Below are 21,882 nucleotides of genomic sequence, written 5' to 3'. Positions count from 1 at the left end.
ATCATTTTTTTTTTCGTTGGATGACAAAAGAAACGGGCTCAAACCTGAAAGGGTAGAAATGCTTGTTTTCATCAAGAAAAACGTTCATTTCCTTAATTGAAATTACTGTACACCACTGTGAGATGCATTCTTAAAAGCAAATTACCGGCACTGTGGCACTTTTTTTTTTTTATTTGTTTACATTCCTGCCAGGTATTTTAAGGTTATTTTTTTTAATTTGTTATTTATTGTTCAAACTGCCTCACGTAAGTGCTCTGTTTGCTAACGGAGTTGTTGGATGTTAAAATAAGGTGTTAAATAAAAAATGAGGAACATCCTGGATCCATTTCTTTCCTCGTCTTTATTATTTTTTATGGATTATAAGAAGTATCGGATCGGGACTCGGTATCGGCAGATACTCAAAATCAAATGATCGGTATCGGATCGGAGGGCAAAAAAACCTGATCGGGACATCCCTAATTATGCACTGTAAATGATATGTTCAAACTCTTTGCAATTTTACACTATCGAACTCCTTTCTGATATTGCTCCACTATTTGTCGGCGCAGAATTAGGGGGATTGGCGATCCTCTTCCCATCTTTACTTCTGAGAGCCGCTGCCACTCCAAGATGCTCTTTTTATACCCAGTCATGTTAATGACCTATTGCCAATTGACCTAATGAGTTGCAATTTGGTCCTCCAGCTGTTCCTTTTTTGTACCTTTAACTTTTCCAGCCTCTTATTGCCCCTGTCCCAACTTTGAGATGTGTTGCTGTCATGAAATTTCAAAATGTCTCACTTTCGACATTTGATATGTTGTCTATGTTCTATTGTGAATACAATATCAGTTTGAGATTTGTAAATTATTGCATTCCGTTTTTATTTACAATTTGTACTTTGTCCCAACTTTTTTGGAATCGGGGTTGTACATAATCTTTCTGCAAACTTAAATGTTTTAATCTTAATCTAGTCCATTTAATAAAGTGCCAAAATTTAAACTTCAACATGCAGTTGCCTTACTTTTCTTTTCAGTGCATCTTAGTTATACATATATTAGGGTAATTGCATCAGAAACATTCTAAAATCATTAGTTATAATAATACAGCAACTTATTTTTAAGGTGGCAGTTCTTGGGTTCAGATCCCTTTATGATCAACAGGAGGTCATGATGATCGATTCTCTTCATTGGATTGCATAAGATGGAGCAAACCACTGTTCATATTTTCATGCACATTTGTGTCACAACAATACTTGATCATAGATAATTAAGGTATCCTGTAGATTTTCAATCTATCATATACCTAAGTAATCGATAACAAAACAGTTTAACTTGCATATTGAACTTTAAGGTGAACTTCCAAATGTGTATACATTAACACTATTTAGGTCAGAAATCATTGAAACACTGGTAAAATCTATCCTATAAATCATGTATCTAAAACCTCTCAGAGACCCTGAAAATATACCTGAGAGCATCTATTTTCAAAAATTTTTTGAAACCACTAGTTTCACTTCGCGCCATTGGCACTCAATTGTCTGTCCTATCATGCCAGAACTTAGGGCTTTAACTTTTTTTTTCTGGGGAAAACGCTGTTTGCGATAGACTAGAAAATGTTGTGGGAGTTAAGGGAACGGCCCTCTCCTGGCTCAGCGCTTATTTAACTGATTGCTATCAGTATGTTGATGTAAATGGTGATTTTTCTAGACATACTGAGGTAAAGTTTGGTGTTCCACAAGATTCTGTCTCGGGTCTACTGTCTTTTTATATATGTATGTATATTTTACCTCTGGATGATATTATTTGTAAACATTGTATTAGTTTCCACTGTTATGCTGATGACACACAGTTGTATGTTTCTGCAAAACCTGATGAGAGACACCAGCTTAATAAAATTGAGGAATGTGTGAAGGAAGATTAGGGATAAAATTAGCTCATGTTTTTGTTATTGTTATGTTATTGTTAAAAGCGCTATACAAATAAACTTGAACTTGAAGGACATTAGACACTGGATGCTTATTAACTTCCTTCTGCTGAACTCTGACAAGACTGAAGTACTTGTACTCGGACCCCATGCAGCTAGAAGCAATTTTCTGATTACACAGTAACTCTGGATGGCCTTTCTGTTTCTTCACATGCAGCAGTAAAAGACCGCAGGGTGATTCTTGACCTCAGTCTTTCATTCAAAATCCACATTGATAACATTACCGGGATAGCTTTCTTTCATCTCAGAAATACTGCCAAGATAAGTTAACTTCATTGTCAAATATGCTATATATGCTCGACATACAGCACAGATGAAATTTCAGTCCTCTCTGACCCACGGTGCAAACAGGCAATGCAATAAATAAGTAAAAAAAATATAAAGAATTTATAATTTTTTAAAAATTAAGAAATTTAATGTTACTACATGATGCAGAAAAACTAGTTCAAGCTTTTGTTACCTCCAGGTTGGATTATTGTAATGCCTTACTGTCTGGATGATCCAATAAGTGAATAAACAAGCTCCAGTGAGTTTAAAATGAAGCAGCAAGAGTCCTTACTAGAACTAGAAAATATGACCCCATCACCCCCGTCTTATCCACACTGCATTGGCTCCCAATCAAATTTCCTATTGATTATAAAATACTACTATTGACCTTTAAAGCACTGAATGCTCTCGCACCACAGTACCTGAGCGAACTTCTGGTCCTCTATGACCCGCCACACCTGCTTGGATCAAAAGGTGCAGGCTATTTGCTGGTACCTCGTATAGTGAAGGCTACATCAGGGGGCAGAGCCTTTTCTTACAAAGCCCCACAGTTATGGAACAGCCTTCCAAGTAACGGTCGGGAATCAGACACAGTCTCAGTGTTGAAGTCTAGGCTGAAAACATCTGTTTAGTCAAGCCTTGTGTTAATGGTGTTTATGAGGTAAAGGTGTAGATCTGGAGGATCCTCAGACAGAGTGTTTTGGTAAACTGGGATGTATGGATGCTGTCAGTCCCCACTCGCTTGCTCACTCGAGTTTGTTGACAGTAGTGGCTGCTGCTTTATGTCCCGGGGCTCCCTCATGCCTGTGTTACCTTCTGGCTCTCCCCTTTTAATTATGCTGTCATAGTTAGTTGCCGGAGTCCCTGCTTGTACTCAGTGCAAAATGTATACTGTTCCTAATTATTCAAGTGACATTGGGAATATCTAACAACCTGTGGGTTTTTTTTCCTCCCTCTCCTCAATCTGTCCCTCTGAGTTACATGTCTGTCCTGGGACCGAGATGCTGAACCCCTTCTGCTGATCCATCCTGGTGCCCTGTGTCTGGTTAGAGTCTCATTGCATCACTCCTGTGGAGGATGGACCCATGTGGACAGTTAAAAGTCACACCTGGAGGATGCTCTTACAGTACTTACAGTAATGCTTTTATGGCTGAGGACTACAGTTGACTTGCTAACTTTAGGACTGCAGTTGTCATGAAGGTTTGCACTCAAGTTTCCATCAATGAAGAGTTTATAACATCAACAAAACTGACTTCATGTTAAAACTGTTAATGTCAGTCATGTTGTCTGTTGCTGCCCAAATGAGGATGGGTTCCTCTCGAGGTTTCTTCCTCATGTCGTCTGAGGGAGTTTTTCCTTGCCACCGTCGCCACAGGCTTGCTCATTGGGGATAGATTAGGGATAAAACTAGCTCACGTTTTAAGTCGTTTAAATTCTGTAAAGATGCTTTGCGACAATGTTTACTGTTAAAAAGCGCTATACAAATAAACTTGACTCGCTCCACCTCTTCTTTTTCGGAAAAAGCCAATCCTCTCGCTCCGCCTCTTCTCCTGTCTCGGAAAAAAGTAAAAACTTCTTCCCGAACCAGTCCCGTTGTTACAGTTCCCTGCACAACAATAAGGCTTGGTTTTTCTTTGGAAATTCCCAAATGCACGTCTGCACTCAAGCCAAACGGCAATGCAAGTAAACACAAGTGGACTCAACTCAAGCGGTTTGTCTTGAATGATGTCATGCACCGAGTGGTCACGAAAATGACCGAACAGAAATTCGCCACAACCTGCACTAACTTATTTTAATTATTACTTAACAATACTTCTTGGGACCAGAAGAAAACTACAGGGTTTTTTTTTTTTACATATAAAGTTTCAAATGTGCATAAATTGAAAACCATTGCCTATGATCTTTAAGCATTAACAATAAATCTAAAATAGTCATTTTTACGATTAAAAGGATTCATATAGGTAGCTGTCTGAGTGAATGACCTTGACATCACAGCAGGAAGGCTATCGGGCTCATCGCCATTTTCGCTATACTAAAACACCGAGCTGACTGCAACTTCAATCCTCCATTTTGAGCTCATTTATTGCCATGCCACACGGATGTGTTGCTGTGCAGCAACACAACAGAAGGTGGATTTGTGTTGCTGTGCAGCAACACAACAGAAGGTGGATTTATGTTGCACTCATGGCCCAAGAATGTTCAAAAGGCAACGATTTGGATGCGTTTTGCGAGAAATTCATGGGCACATTTTACTGAGGACTTGTACGAAACCTCTGATCTGTTGAGGAGTGTTGGCTATAAGCCTGTATTGAAAGAGTGCAGTACCAACAATTAAAGGAAAAGAAAACTACAAGAAAAGGAAAGCAAGTTCAGTTGCACCAGTTCTCCCGGAGTGTGAGCCAAGCAGTAATGGTGGAGTACTCAGCATGGAGAAAATGGAGAATGAGTGGACCAGTCGTCAGATTTCTCCACTGGATATACTTGCCTCAACAGCAATCTCTTACCCTTGTGTGGAAGAAGCGAATGAACGGAGAACTGAAAGTCAGATTGTTTTGAAATGATCGGCCTTCAAGAAGCGAGAGCACAGACGGGTAAGCGCCGACTCTCATTTCACTCATAACATGTTTACCTGCATTTAGATTAATCCATGTAACTTGCATTGTGTGTTTAAGTTACCGGTATAAGATTATTTAATTTGCTTCAGAATGTGATTGTCTCAGACCATCTGATTATTTAATTAGCCTTTTACGTTTTCAGTGAAAATGCATGCACGTACGTTGCATAAGTTATAACACCTATCCTGTTTTAATGAGTCACAGAAGACCGTCAGTTCAATTCCATCCAGTTCTCTAGACGGCTTTGTTCTCTGGCTTTACTTCGTGAGGTGAGGGCCTCCGTGGCCGACGTGTTCCTATCGGATTCACTTTCAGATGGTTCGAACTGATACGGTTCTACGTGTATAGCAGTAGCATGTACACACTCCAATTTCAGGACTATTGCAGTCAGGTGTATTACTATCTGAGGATCTGAAGAATCTCCAATAAATCCAAACGAAGAGGCCATTGCAACCGCTCTCGCCTGCAGAGTCTGGCTTTGGTCTATAGCTGTCAAAGACCTCGACCTTAAAGTGCATATCCTGGACCAATTTCGTTTTTTTTTTTTTATCTGAAAGTATGCCCCTTTACACACTCATCCAGAAGGGTAATTTTGCACAAGGCCATCTGTCTACAGCAGAAAAAATTAAAATAAAACGCATCTGGAAAAATTCCAAGGGAGTCTGGAGCCAGATTCGTGATGTCACATGCGGATCCGCCAGCAGGCTGAGAGCGCTTGCATGGGTTCAGTGCACAGTCTGTGTAGACCAAGTTTAGCAGCTAGCGATTTTGCATTGAAATATGGAATTGTTGCCTGAGCTGCTAAACCCATGGATTCATGCATCAATGCTCATCTACCTGTTGTTACATAAATCATATTTTGTCTATTTACTATTATGCATTTATACATTTCTTCATTTAGAAGAGTACTGGCTACTACAGGAAAAAGATTTCATAAGCTACACACATGGAATCGGCTAAGCAGGGTTGTATATACACAGCCCTTTAAATTACACCTTGGCCAGGCCATTTAATGGTGTGCCCAAATTAAACGCGCCCAAATTACCGTCCCCAAATTAATCAAGGAAAAAAGGGCGCATCTTTATCACACCTTGATCGTTCCGATTTCCGATCAAAACAATTAAGTTATTTCCAAAATCGACCAAAAATGTCAAGCAAGTGACAGAACATTACCTATAACCCACTCAAAGGTACCAGTCTCTTTCCTGATGGGCGGAAGTTGGATTCCTGAGGTTTGATTGGTTAAGGCATCTGCCATTGACTCGTATGCTAGCGTTTCTGCTTTGATTTTCTGGAAGCCATGATGCCACGAAGACGGCCCATTACTACAGGACGCTCACACAACAAGCAAAGCGACACTTATGAGAGCCGCCGTCTGGCAAGGCTTCAGCCCGAAAGCGAGAAACAAACTGGGCCTTTGGACTGATTTTTAAGTGCAAGGCAAGGCTCATCAATTACAACACTACCACTCCCAACAGCAAGCGTGTCCAACTGCAACAACAAGACTTCGGGAGACGACAAGGTGCGTCCAATAACAACTTCCTTTATTTACATTGAAAACGAAAGAAATTTGCCGTTGTCATTTTATTATAATATATATCACCAGAAGTCTATTAATAGACTTCTGATATCACAATAAATATTAAAGAAATGTACTAAATTTTATCCTATGAGCCCATGGGCAGTCACAAGGGGATTTAAATATGACTACATGCAGATATGCCTAGTAGTCTACCAAATTAATTGTTATTTATGTGATCTCGGAAAGTTCATAATACTTCTACCGCTACATCAATTCATATTTAAACTTCATAATGCTCATGTGTCTGAACCACTTGCATGAAAATTATTGGGTGATCTTAAAGTGCTAGTCCAGACTATAGTGAGTTTCTTAAAAAATAAAATGAAAGTTAAAAAAAAAAAAAAAAAAATTGGCTAGAAAATACCCTGATTAGGCCAAAAAAAAAAAAGTATGTTTCCGGTTACCCGACCGACCCTAATCCGTACCGCCTGACCCCAAACTTTTTTTTCGTTTTTTTCCCCAGTCGCGACTTTTACATATAACCCAACCGCGTGAACCGGAAGTTTTTGTCACTCACTGGGAAAATCAGGGCTTTCCACAAGCACCGGCTGCCGGCCATACAGCCGACTACACAATTAAGTCCAGCCAGCTACTTTAATGACTTATTTTTGTAGCCCACAGGCTCTAAATATTAATTTTCTATTTTAATAAAATTAAATGTTTATCTAACAGACTGACAATAATGTCAAACTGAACCGCACATGCAGTGTATGCGCGCACACTCAGCGGCGGCAGTAGTGTGTCGGGGCCGTCGGAGGGAACAGAAGCAGAGATGACGCTTATTTTGTCTTTCACCTAGAGACATGATTCAAACTTTAAAACGGAGACAAAATTCTCCTGTGTGGATCTGGCATTCAACTTTTTTGCTAGGCTCTATACTTTTTGATCAGTCACAGATCAAACACCATGAGCACATCTGGAGAAATTCAGACTTTATAATGGGTGTCTATTGCGTTACACACCAGTGGAGTTTAGAGTGTAAGCAGCTTGACAAAAAAAAAAAAAAAAAAGCTCTCTCTCATTTAAACTGTTTTCTCAGCCACAATTTTCACTCTACACACACAACTTTCTCAAAAGTTGTAGTCACACATTGTGTGAATCAAGACAAGTGTCTCCCTGAGCGATAGGATTTACAGTTTTTGAATGAGAAGCCTGAAAGTAAGGAGAGGACAGGCGCGCTGCCCCATAGACTCACATTATAAACGTGGCAGCGCTTTTACTGCAAAATCAGAAAAGTCACTTGTTTTTAACTCGCTCTAGTGTCCACATTTTTTACACTAGGGACAAAAAAAAAAAATTTACATTAATGTGTTCATGGGAGCCTTGTAGCGCTCAATGTGAAAGAATTTTGTGAATAGCTCCTTCCGTTTCCGTGTAAATCAGCGTTGTTCGAGGAGAGGGAACTCTGAGAAAAAGCCCTGTTTGCTTGTTATATTGTGTCTTTTCCCTGCACCGTTACCGAGGCGACGAGCTGTACTCAGGGAGCAGAGAGGGGCGGGGCTGCTCGCTCTCTCTCTCATGGTGTATAGAGATCTTGCAGTCACGTGACCGGAAAGTACACAGACGCCATCTTGTCGGGCAACAACACAGCTGAATACTGCTGCACTCGTGTACAGAATGGATCACTTTCAACCGACGGACTACACGGCTCATTTTTCTAATGCACAGATAATTAGATATATGTCTAAAATAAACGGTCTACAGATTTGTGACCCTTATGGCTTACCGGACGGAGTTTTCACGACCGTGTCAGTGGATCTTGAACTGCCGGAGGTGGAATACCCAGACGTGTATAATTACCTAATCAACTTTCCTTCGCTGTTAAATATAATTTAAAACTACAAACATTACATGAAGCATACAAAGACGGTGTAATTCATCATACACATTATCTGTAAAAACCATGCACAATGTTCACTTCATACATACTAGATTTTCATAAATTTGTATGAGGATAATGCAAAAAGCGCCACTTTCAGGAGTAAATCATACATGGCATATATATTTATTTATAAGTCCTTATAAGGATTGATCCTTATATTTATAAGGATTTACTACCAAGACAGTGGTAAATTCTTATAAGTTCTTTACTGTTTTTTTTCGTACCACACCGCTAAAGACCCAATCCACCCCAACCCTCTTTTCTCAGGCTCCCACTTCCCGGAATTTTTTTATTAGAGCAAGTCATAAACTTATGCTGCAAATAACCACATGGATATACTGAAATAAATACATGACGAACCGGAGATGAAATGGTCACTGCACAGGCGCCAGCGATCGCTCCTTCCAGTCGGTACCCATGCCTTGTTCTTGTTGTTTGGATCAGCCCGGCCGATAGCAGCAATCCATTTTGCGCGCCTGTCAGGGTCCCGTGGCAGCCTATGAAACTTTCTTCCTGTTTTCTGACCTCTCCTGTTGTGGCATTTATATGCCATGCAAGTATCCGGCATTGTGGCACGGTAATTTTTGAATATTTCGGCAAAAAAAAAAAAAAATGAAAGTCAGCGTCGGAAAGGCGGCGGAAATATAGCGCTTGACCGCCAAGATGGCGTTTGTCTACGATCTGGAGCGGACGTGACGTCACATGCAAGTGCTCCATTGAGCTGTTATATTTACAGAAAAATTCATGTTAAAAGGTGTCTCATGCTGCATCAGATTCATCAGAAGGTGGTAACTCAGGTGACCTGCAAAGAAATTAATTATATTTTGTGAAATTATTCCTGTCTAAATATAGGTTATGGCAGCCATCTTGAAAAAAAAAATTTCAAAAAAAAAAAAGCCTGCCTACCGACCCTAGTTTTGAAATCTACGTAACCGGAAACACATTTTTTTTGGCCTTACAGAGCTTGCAGACTAAACTCATTTTCATTAATTTTGAGGACAGAAACAGGGGATTTTTTTTTTTAATTTAATATTTTTTATTTCTTACAGCAGGCCTCTGATGTAAGAGAGTTAAATGAAGATGTGGGTGATATTGCTGGTCCATCAAGTAGTCCTGTTCAGCCGATGGAAATAGATCTTCCTGGTGACAAGCAAGGTATACATGATGATGTATCTGTTGATCTGAGACAGAGAAATAATGACTGGCTACTACAGCAGTATCCACAATTTATGTCATGTCTGGAACAGGAATTATTTGCAAAGTGTGTTCTGCTTATGCAAGCCAACAGGACAGAAATAATATATCCCTTCAGCCATTCATTGTCGGTGGTTCCAACCTTGGTGTTCACCCAACAAGGAGGCTCGAAGCTCACCTGAAAGCTGAGTTACATAAACGCAGTGAAGCAAACGAATCAATGGTCCATCGCATTATTGCGGGGGGGGGGATGGCTGGACTTCTTGACAAAGGCTATGCAAATGATGTTTCTGAAAATCGCCAGTACATTTCTCACCTCATCAAGTCTCTTGATTACATGATAAAACGCCAAATTGCCAAGTCCCAGATGAAAGACTTTATTTCATTCTTAGCCAACGGCCTTAATGAACCCGTGACAAGGAACTTTCTGTCAAAGAATTCTAGTTATGCCACATACATCACTGGACCCTCAGTTGAGGAGCTGTTGTCATCATATAGCCTGTGGTGTGAGCAAAAAACTAACATGAGTTTGGAAAAGGCCACAATGCTCACCTACTACAGTGACTACGTTTACATGCACATCCAAATCGAGCTGCTGTCGGTAATCGAGCTGAAGGTCCCAGCAGGGTGCCAGAGAAATCCAATCATACATGCACACAATGAAATAGGGCTATTGTGTGAGGTGCATTGTGCACCCGAGCCACAGGTGGCGCTACACGCCCCATCGTGTTGGTACACTTCCGGTTGTCGTCATGAAGAAGAGCTATTCAAGAGTGTAAACAAAGTTATCAGTTCCGTGTTCTCCATTGCGCGTTTTTCTCCCGTCCATGAATTTTAATATATTCAACTCCTTAAGCTGAATGAGCATGAACTCTGTCTCCTCATTGCTCCAGAAGTGCACGTTTCTGCTTGCCTGTGGCAGTGGGGGCGTGGTCAAGCGCCGGTCTGTGACAGGAGGGCGGAGCCAGGGAAGGTGAGTGGCAGAATCACGACACCTGACGGTAATTAACCTGTGTTTGTGTGTCTTCCCAGTTACCGCGCCCTATTTAAGGAGGCAGAGGGGAGAGCTCATGCCAGGACTAGAACACAGCGCGCACATGTTTTTTTTTTCTCTCAAGAATAAAAGTAGGCTGTTAAACTGAAAAGTCTGACAATAAAAAGCCTATTAGTACCAGAAGCTTTGTCCTGCCGTTCTCTGTGCTCCACCCACACTTCAGAGAGCTCTACATCGCCATTTTCTCTTCTTTGTTTGTTCCTCCTGACCTCTTCTGCTGCTCGCTACTACTGTTGTCATGCCGACCGAAGCTGTTGTGTTTCCCGCTTGTGGTCTCGTCACTCCCGGAAGGGGCAGTAAGTAGCTCGACTACTAGCTCGATAGGGTATACATGCACTAAGTAGCTCGGTAGAAATCGCATAATCTAGGTCGTGTAGCTCGATTCCGAGAAATCAAGTTCAGTACAATTTCAGCCGAATTAAGGTGTATACATGGTATTTTGAACTTCAATTTCAGTCGAGCAACGGCAGAAACTCGATTCTCTCTATGTGCATGTAAACGCACTGACTGATGCCAACAATGACCATGATGAGATGATTAGCTTTCTTTCCTGGGTGGATCCAGAGATGACATTGGGTGTTCTCATACCCCATGTCTTTCTTTCTATTGGCTCAAATGCATCAATGACCCAAGCACAAGGTGATTTTGCCACATCATTTGATGCCAAAAGCTTGTACAATGCTATGAGAGCAGTTTTTACAAAGAAAGGGGTAGATCCGTCACTTGTTAAATTTGTCTGTTTTGATGGCACACATGTAATGTCTGGCCAAAGAGGTGGGGTGCAAAAGCTTTGGAGGGATGATGTACCAAGCTCCGTCTGCATAAACTGTAGAAATCATCGACTGGCGCTTGTATTTGTGCACTTGAAAAAAACTCTACCAGGGTTTTTTCTAGAAAAATTTAGTATGAGGGCGCTCACCGTGGCGAGGGAGCGAAGCGGGGGGGGGGGGGTGCCGGTTGTCCCCCCCCGCCGTGCAAAGCCTTTGAAAAATGCTCCAATGGGACATTCTGAGGCTGAGAGGGAAATTGTAACAAATTGTCTGTCAACATTGAAAAAGAAAGAAGTAAGGCCAAAAAAAAAAAAAAAGGGTGTTTCCGGTAACATGAAATACTAAAATAAGGTCAGTAGGTAGGACACTTTTTTTTTTTTTATTTTGTTCGAAAAAATTAACACAAGTAAACATCTTACAAAATAGTATTTTGGCACAGAATCCTTTATACCACACAATAAAATAAGTGTTTTAAATCTTTAAACGAATAAAAAAAATATCGCGAGAGTTAGAGTTATGATCTACAGAAGCGATATTTCATGATATTTTCATGTAATAACGTGAAAACACCTTATCAAGAAATAACGTGAAAATAACATCCTAGGCTAGGCTACTTCCATTAAAAGCAGACGGCCTAGCCTAGCCTACTGTAGAACTTGGGTCGAGCAAAAACACGGCTGAATCCTGAATGACTCCTATTTGTATAAATAGGGGACTACATAGGCGGCAAAATGTAGTGTTTTTCCCTGCCATGGAAGTGCACTTGTATACTGAAAAGGAAGCAATTTGCATTACAGCCTTGAATGAGGATTCAAAATGGCGGCTCAGCTCAGTTTATGCAGGAGGGCTGATAGAAGTGGCGAAACATTTTACTTTTTATCATTTCTTTCACAACTTGAATGCGTTGAAACAAAAAATGACAAACTAACGCCGCTTACACCAAAATATCGAGGGAAATTTGTAATAAAAACTTTACGGTCGGCAATTTCGACGCGGAAATTCTCGATCGGTCGGGTTACCGGAAACACTCCATTTTTTTTATTTGGCCTAATCTTCTTCTGCCCCGGACAGTCTTTGGCTTTCTTCCGCTTCGTGCCGCGGGATGACATCTTTAAATGCCCAAGTGTCAACAAAAACAACTCGCGAACTACTTCTGTCAAAAACTCCCGTGCCGGTGGGTGAAAGGTCATTCAGTCTCGAGAAATCTCGCGCTACAAGTCAGCTGACCTTGTATGTAACCCATGTCAAATCTCGCGAGAGCAGCCGCGACAAGTAAACAACGAAACAACATGGCGCCTCAGTCTGGAAAACGCCAATTTGGATTGTTTTTCACCGTCTGGCGGTGTATCTACTATGATTGGAATATTTCTGGAGCAATTATAACGTATTTGATGATCAGACACATTGTCACGTCGTGTTGCTGGGATGTTTTCACAGAGTCGGTAAGAGGGCGCAGCGCCCCTGTTCCCCCATTTAGACGAAAGCCTGCAACCGTATTGACTTACTGGACATTGGTTTCCAGCAGAAAATGACGGTTTGTAGCGATTTCAATCGCATGCACAACATTCCGGACGAGATAGCGAGACCAGCGGGGTCTCCGTGGATTGTTATCGGAGGCAAAGTGAAGGAGGCGGCGTCAGGAGCGGAAGCAAAAGCGAGGCTGCAGAGCCGGCCTGTTGACTAAGCTCAGAAAACAGCCACTCAAATCTCCACTGCCAAGCCTCTACCTCTCCAACGCCAGATCCATGTAAACAAGACGGACGATTTGGAATTACAGCTGGAATTACCTTATTCTATTATCGGCTGGTCAGTGCTATACTCAATACTTAAGTGACTTACCCATCCAATGAGGATTCTTGTTTACAAGATGCCACATCTGAGTTGCTGACAAATCCTGAATTTCTGTAAAGATAACTGTCCAGAGATTTATAAGCACGCAGTGCTTCACCACTGAACAGCGAGGGAAAGTTAATGAGGTAATTATACACGTCCGGGTATTCCGCTGGCAGTTCAAAATCCGGTCGTGAAAACTCCGTCCGGTAAGCCATAAGGGTCACTAATCTGTAGATCGTTTATTTTAGACATATATCTAGTTCTCTGTTCATTAGAAAAACGAGCCATGTAGTCTGTCGGTTGAAATTTATCCATTTTGTACACGAGTGCAGCAGTATTCAGCGGTGTTTTTGACCGACAAGATGGTGGTTGTGTACTTTACGGTCACGTGACTGCAAGATCTCTATTGTCCCGGTTCTTCATGAAATCGCACGCGCAAATTCATTCGGTTAACTTTCAAATAACTGTTCTTGTGCACTTGCGACACTGGAGCCACTTTCCTGAATTTTGAGCTTTGGAGTATTCGCTTCTTTATCTATTTAATCAATGAATTTGTCACATACATTAAATTACTAACGTAAAACATTAGTAGCCTGTTTAAGCAATAGCTGTTTTCTCCACTGTTTTCCGACCTTTTGTGTTTAGTGAATGAGACACTTCATTACACTCCACTGACCGACTTCCAATTCTGGACTTTTTTGAAAATGTAAAATATAGGCCTACGAGATGGTTTTTTTGGCACTTAATTCGCGTTGGTCCTTCACTATTAATTTGAGACTGACGAGGCACTAAATACTGTGGAATTATTTTCTCCTTACTATGAAGTTTGGTATCTTAAAAAAGTGTCGGGAAATCTTGCAGCCCGACTCTGCAGCCTCCAATGCAGGCCCAGCGCCAGGAACAGTTTACTAAGGGGGCAAATATTTTTCATATAGTGTGTAGTAGTGATGGCGGTCTGACAACGTGTTTCAAACAATTAACTGCGCCAACCACAAAACCACGGCCCCGAAGGTTGCTTTAGTACGGGAAAAATCATGTGACATATTACCAGGGCAGTTGCGCTTTATCAACTCCCGTGCCCACCTGTTAACCCTCCCCTCCGATTTTCTCACAGACACGCGTTACAACCGGAAAGATGCCAAACATAAAACACCACACACAAACCAACAGGCAAGTCCTTTAAATTTAAAATACATACAAATAGCTCCGCGGCATGAAAACAAAACGTCAATGCAAGTCTAAGGTACTTGGCTCGGCGGCCAAAATTATAAAAAAAAAAATAAATAAAAAATTTTTAAAAAAAATCAACAGACCCCACGGCTGCACCAGTAATAGCCTTACTGACTCGCACCGAGTCAACGCTAACCACTTAATCCGCGATCCCAGTTTAGGTGTGTAGGGGACAAAACACTCTGAAGTGATGAATTTTCACCCCCGCTGCATGGGGGGTGACGTCAACGACACATTCTTACGCTAACTGTGCACAAAGCAGACCATATATGAACACACACACCAACATAAACGGAGATAAACTTAACCTACAAAGAAAGAAAATGGATTCACAATATTGTGACCGAATTCGTTTAATTCGGTGGGGGAAAGACTACTCCCGTAAACTGACTGCATATTGCAGAGACAGTGCACTTACAAGTGCACTGTAAAACCCCCGCCCGCACGACCCCTCCCCTTGTCCTTAATCACAGGTCTGTGTGTGCGCGGCTGTCAGCATTTCACACATACACCCACAATAACTAGTAGTCTCCAGTAGTTAGGATTGATACATGTCTAATAACAACCAATCAGATTTGTTCTACCGTGCCAGTTTTAGAAGTGATTTATGTGAAATGTACTTTTTGTGCAATGCGCAACCACTTAATATTTCGTAGATGCAAATTATTAATACGTCTATAATACATTATATTTTGATAAGAAAACAAGTGATCCAAGTCTCCGTTGAGGGGGCGGGGCTGTAGCCACGAGGGGGCGACGCCCCCTTTTGCCCCCCCCACGGCGCCGGGTCCGCTCCAATGTTTAAGCGAACTGCTGAAACCATAATGTTTAAAGATTAAATCGTAGGCTAATCAAACCAAAGAAAAACACAGCCTTTCCAGAACATTGTCTGCCGAAGCCTGTTTAACCTACAAAAGGCTTAATAGCATAGATCTTGCTGCGGCTTCAACAGGGCCGTTTGATTTTTCACCTGATCGCCTTTCAGTAGGCAAATATTATTATTATTATTATTACTACTACTACTACTACTACTATAGGCCTAGTATTAGTAGTAGGCAAGTAGTTGCCTAGTAGTAGGACAGCTAAATTGTTTCATCAGTGGAGCCGCCGTTAAAAGGAAACTGATGTGGAGCACCGCGGCTCGCCTCAGGGTGAATCGCGTCCCGAGGCGCGGGGCTGGCCTGCCCTGGCAGCGCTGGTTCGTTGGGGAGAGGGCAGAGGTCGCTAGCTGCCAAGTTTGGAGAGGCTGGGACCTCCCCTGGCCGAGTTACGAGTGTGCAAAGTCAGGCTGGAGCCGCCGATAGAAACGAAACTCAAGCCAAGCACCGCGACTCGCTGCCTACGCCCAACCTCCCCGGGACTAGACAGTAGCAGAGGCTGTATTTATTTATTTATTTAGGCCTATCTAGCGCAACAACTTATTCCTTTACATATACTCAAACATAGCACAAGAAAGGGTTCAACAACAGGCAATCACAGCAGCTTGGTGAAGTTCTAAATCACATCGGTGTCAGACCTATGGGCGTACCCCCCTTTTTTTCCTCGGATCTGCATCACTCTCATTATTGACCTTTAGCGCTCCCAGTTGACGGAAATCCGTCGTAGCGACGGAAAACTTTAATCCATGGTCATTGACTTTGTACAGCTTACCACAGACTTTGTGTTGTCTCTCCCAAACCAGAACAAGGGATACTACAGCCAGGTGGACACATACCTGGGGAAAGCAAAGCAGTACCAGTTGGAAAGTGAAGGCTTTGTAAGAGTATGTCGCAACTCAAACCGGAAAGAAGACTTCAATCGAGTTGAGTTTGAAGAACAAACTCAAACCATTGCACAGATCACTTGTTGATGAGATGAAGGCCACTTTCTTTGATGATCAGCATACAGTTGTAGAAAGCCTGTTGAAGTTGTTTATTCAACCCATAAGCTGCCCCACCACCAATCTGAAACTGCTACAGCCAGACACAGCCTCCATCAAGCTCCATTCAGAAAGGTTGACAGAGTTTTACCAGGGCGACTTGTAGACCACAACCGAAGCCTTTACTGTTGAATATGAACGTTTTCTGAGACACTTGTGCCTCCTTAAACAGAAAACACAACAGGATGTTCAAAAACTTGTGGACACCCTTCAAACTAAACTAGATCTGGCCATACAGCAAAGACAAGCATCGCCACGGACTACCCCACAGTACAAAATTCGCCAAGCAGAGGCCCAGAAGGCACAGGTGGAGTTGGAGAGGACTCTTACTACAGAGAAGGTACTGGCAGGTCTTGTAAAAGATGACCTAGTCAGGTTCTACCCATCCGTGTCCTTCCTGTTATCTCTATGCTGTATCCTGCCCCTTTCAAACGCCATTTCTGAAAGGGGCTTTAGCCACATGGCACTACAGTGCGGCCCCATCAAGCATCTATGAAAGATGAAATCTTGGAGAAACTACTGCGGATACGGCTGTTTCCCCTTTCACTGGAGGACAAATTCGTGGAGGAGGTGGTCGACATATTTGACACCAAGTTCAATAAGGACAGACATGTAAAATTACACCAGAAGTCTGAATGAAATGACAGATCTGATTGTTTGAACACTGGTAGATACCATATGATAGTCTTTCAATTGACCTACAGCGCTGCCATAGTTAAATCAAACAGGCTGAGTACATAATAGCATACATAGGCTGTGTTGGGTTAGTTCAGCAATAGACTTGTACACATGTTTGCGAGTCTAATGCCGCTTTTCCACTACAAACGCGGCTGAGTTGGGCTGAGCCGTGCCGTGTTGGGCTGAGTCGAGCTGAGCGGGGCTATTGAAGTTGCATTTCGACTACAACCGCGCTGAACCGTGCTGGCTGGAAGTGGGTGGACACATTGGGTGGAGTTAGCGAAAGTGGATGGACGTCAGGTGATGTCGTTAAGCGGCGCAAACCGTGACATCAGTGATCTTTTAAGCGGTAGTCTCACAACCCGGATAGTAAACAATAAAAACATGGAGGACATGGAGTCGTTAGTGTTGCTGGTCTTGGTGCTGTGGCTTGTTGTCACCGACAACGCCAACAGATACTGGCAATAGCGTATAGATGAGGCAAGGCGCATAAGGCTTCATAGTTCTCGTAATTCGTAATTCTCCTTCTTCCGGGTTTACGGTGTTTACAGATCCCAGCGTGCTCGCGGGGCGTGTGTGGGCATGTGAGGACACTCCTCCTCACCAATCAGTGCACAGGGGAGTGTCTCCTCACGCCCCCAGCCTCACTCGGCACGGTTTGGCTCGCTTCAGCCCCACTCCAAAACCGTGCGAGTTTTAGGGGCCAAGCAGGGCTGAAGCGAGCCGAGTCGTGCTGTTCTTTGGTAGTCAAAACGCGAGCCGTGTCGGGCTGAAGTGAGCTGAAAAAGGGTAGTGGAAAAGGGCCATAATGTTCATAATGCTCATACTAAGGAGATTTTTGTTTTAGGCATATTGTTTACTTTTTGTTGTTCATTCCAGAAGCAAACTTCAGTGTTTCTTAAACCTGTTTTATTTTTTTATTATATTATTTATATAAGTTTACTTTATAGTTCATATGATATAAATCTTGTTGTGCCAAATATTCAACGTTCTGTAAGACTCATACTAAGGAGATTTTTGTTTCATGTATTTATCGCTACACTCGTTCGTGCAGTCGCTTCGCTCCTTTGATGTGCCCAAATTAGTGTAATCTAAAGGCCTGATATACATTTAATGTGTTTGACAGGTCCCAAGATCTCAAGCCCTGACACGCCGTATATCCCTTGATACATGTGAAGTAAAATGTAAAGAAAATGTGACCTTGGGCGCTGTGTGAGATGGCTGCCTCTCCAGTAGCTCTGTCGTTTTTAGCTCTTTAAACCTCTTTCTTTTCCATGTTTTTACTTTTCTGCTCTTCTTACTAGGGATGGCAAAAACTAAAAATCTTGACCGACCACCAAGCCTCATTAGCCGGTTAACCTATGAGTTTACAGGGATGCAAATGTTTTCGCGGAAGCTGCGCAAATGTGCGCAGCTTTCTGATTTACTGTTTTCTTCTCATATTTCCTATGTTTCATGGACTGTAACAGCATTTGCTTATTTAGTAATTTTAATACAGAATTTACTCTGATTAAATTATTCAGACACTCCAACGCCCCCCCCAAAAAAAAAATCGGATCTGCACGATTCAGCTGTGAAAAAGGCGGCATCTGCGCCTTTAGTTTGTGTGGAGAGATATGATCTGCAATAACATGCATTGTTGGCTACAGACCGAAACATACTTTCAGAATGCACTGGCCAAGGCAGGACTAAACTCGATGTGCCTTCTAATAATAATTTTTAAAAAAAATAGTAATTTGTAAGCTAAAAAGCCTGTGTCTACACTTTTCTTTCACCGAGTGGCAGCGGGAAGGCGGGACATGACCGAATGGGTGTTTCTGATTTGTCAGCTGTCTTTAACTGGGGCGGGAGGGCAGGACATGACTGAATGGGTGTTTCTGATTTGTCAGCTGTCATCCTTACATCGCATGGCGTGCCCCAAGCGTTTACAACACAGAATGCCAGGTTCTCCGCTCCAAAATCGGCAGTTTCAAAACGATTTTTTTTTAACCGACAACCAAAAAAAAAAAAAACCAACTGGTTGACGTTGATTCGGTCAACCACCGGTCAAACGGTCATCAGTTAACATCCCTACTTCTTACAAAGACTGTTTTTCTTCATATCCCATGGATATTTTTAACTTTAACACGCAACCAGGAGCCAGTTTTCTCGCTTATTCGATAGAGAAGCTGCTGGCCCTGAAAACAATAGGACGAGCTGGGATACATCCCCCCCTCCTGGCAGAGCTGAGGAGGAAACCCAGGGGCTGCAAAGCTGGGGCTAAGCTAAAGGCTAGGCTAGCGGACAACCGGTGGCGCTACAAACCATCCATTCCCTCCATTATCATGGGGAACGTGAACTCGCTGTCGAATAAGGTCGACGAGCTATCCGCACTGAACAACCAGCGGATTTACCGGGAGAGCAGCTTATTTATTTTTACGGAGACATGGCTAACACACCTTGTACTGGATGCTAACGTGGACCTGCGGGGATTCACTGCTGTGAGAGCCAACAGAGACATTAAAGCATGCGGGAAAGGCAAAGGTGGGGGACTCATCATTTACGTGAACAACTGCTGGTGTAACCCGGGACATTTCTCCATAAAGACAGTCTTACGTTGCCCGGACTTGGAGCCGCTAGCATCACCATCTGTGTTTCCATCCCTCTGAGGGCAGACGCAGCATGTGAGGGGATTCACTCTGTCACAGCAAGGCTGCAGACACAGCACCCTCAGGCATTTATCATCATTTCTGGGGACTTTAACCGTGCTACTTTGGACTCTACTTTGGCTGCTTTTTACCAGGCTGTGGACTGTATCTTTTTAATTTCCCTGAGGGAACCCTCACAAAGGGATCAATAAAGTTCTAGCTAATCTAAGTAAGGGTATTATCGCCCAGCGCTTTCGTGTGCGTCAATAAATAACATTATCCGTGTACCACACAAACACAGGAACACCTAATTTAGAGTATAGTCTCTCTTATTTCTTACCCTGACAACAGTCGACTTGTGAATTGCCGATTTTCTTAGTCTTTTTCTTGGCTCTGCTTTGGTCCTCGGCTTTTTCCGGGTGCCTCGCACAAAGCGTTCCCATTTCTCTCTCGTTGTCCAGGCTTTTGGGAAACGATGAGTACTAATCCCATCATGATTGGTGTTGCTACAGCCTCCTACGATACATCTGTTAACCATTTTAATAATTACGCGATATTGAATAAATTTGCAGAAAACCACCAGGTCGTTTTCTCAAACAAACCAGCGCTGACGTAGGATTCAGAGGGAGGCGTTCCGCACGCAATGTCACGAAAATCAGTGTTTGCCAGGAAATCCAAATGCCAAGATTTTCAGAGGTGGACCAATTTGCCTCAAATGGCTTGATTTCAACTGAATTTTTCTGGTATTGTGCAAGGTAAAAAAAAATATTGCACAAAACGCAAAATGTGACAGATATTTGATAAAAGATTAATATAAAATAGGAGAATTACATTGATCTTGCTCCTGGCCTTTAGCCCTGAGTTAAAGTAAGAGGTTTCATTGCTGCCAGAGCTAATTGTTAGACACAATTCTCTCTCTCCAGAGATCAGAGGCTTCGAGCTCAACACCATACGATTCTTCCAACAACAAGACCTCCCGGTTCGGGAAACCATGCCTAAAACAGTCCCCTATGATTTCATCCATTTTCATTTTCAGTGTGTAAAGCTTTCTGCTCAACACACTGCAGAGGGGGTGATTCTGCCTGATTAGCTTAATAATAATAATAATAATAATAATAATAATAATAATAATAATTTTAAAAAATAAATAAAAAACCCGAGAAAAAAAGCCTGTGAGAAATCAAGTCGGAATTTTGAGAAATAAAATGTTGGAATTACGAGGAAGTCGCAATTTAGAGAAAGAGGAAAAAAAAACAACCCGTGATGGAAATGAACTTGAAGTGAAGCTTTAAATACTTTCAATATACAACTAAACAGGTTAGCCAAACTACAACTCTCTCCTGAGTGGATAAATAGTGCACTATCTAGGGTGCACACGGCATTATTTCATACTGAACGGAGTTCCTAAAACAGTAAAGTGGAGATATATTTGGGATTCGACCGCACACCTTCAGTTTAACTTACCTCAGGGTTTTAAATCCTCAGAGCCAGACACAATAACGTGTTTTTATTTTTATAACTCGAGGGGCTAAAACGGCTCAGACGAGCAACGGCTTTTTCTTCTCCAGTGTTTTCTGGCGGTTGGAGAAGCAGCTACTGGACGCGTTACTGCCACCACCTGAACTGGAGGACGCTTATCCCAACCTTCTTCTTCCTCCTTTTTAATTGCGGTTGGCAAACAACTTTTGGAAGCATTACCGCCACCTACCGAAATGGAGTGTGAGTCTGGATATCAAGTCAAGTCAAATCAACTTTATTGTCAAATATGCTATGCATGCTCGACATACAGCACAGATGAAATTTCAGTCCTCTCTGACCCACGGTGCAAACTGGCAATGCAATAAATAAAAATAGAATAAAAATAGAATAATTGAAAAAACAATATAACAGTATAAACACTCTAGATAGGAACTAGACAGACTAAACACTCAGACAATATAAACAGAAAAAATAAACAGTATAAACACTAGATAAGAACAAGACAGACTAAACACTCAGACAATATAAACAGTATAAAACACTCTAGATATGAACTAGACTAAACACTCCAACAATATAAACAGAATAAATAAACAGTATAAACACTAGATAACAACAAGACAGACTAAACACTCAAACAGACAATATAAACAGTATAAACACTCAAGATATTAACTAGACTGAACACTCATACACACACACAAATTGGTACAAATAACCAAACAGTCAAGGGCACTTGAGGTATATCAGGTAAACATGAAATAAGCAGAATAAACAAACTAGCAGCTGTT

The 21,882-nt window shown here is 42.0% G+C and overlaps 1 protein-coding gene across 1 annotated transcript in view; it reads right to left on the bottom strand.

Moving 5' to 3' along the window:
• The window catches only part of LOC132894680 (zinc finger protein 345-like), a 141,004-nt gene extending 119,832 nt beyond the window's left edge, over positions 1-21,172 (bottom strand). Inside the window, exon 1 of the mRNA XM_060934824.1 lies at positions 21,077-21,172. The gene's annotated coding sequence lies outside the window, so the exon portion shown is untranslated. The remainder of the gene's footprint in view (positions 1-21,076) is intronic.
• Between the last annotated feature and the right edge of the window lie 710 nt (positions 21,173-21,882).

Source organism: Neoarius graeffei, chromosome 11, assembly GCF_027579695.1.
Source record: "Neoarius graeffei isolate fNeoGra1 chromosome 11, fNeoGra1.pri, whole genome shotgun sequence".
In the NCBI taxonomy this organism is placed as follows: Eukaryota; Metazoa; Chordata; class Actinopteri; order Siluriformes; family Ariidae; genus Neoarius; species Neoarius graeffei.
The sequence above is the reverse complement of the archived record's forward strand: the minus strand, read 5'-3'. Positions and strand labels throughout refer to the sequence as shown.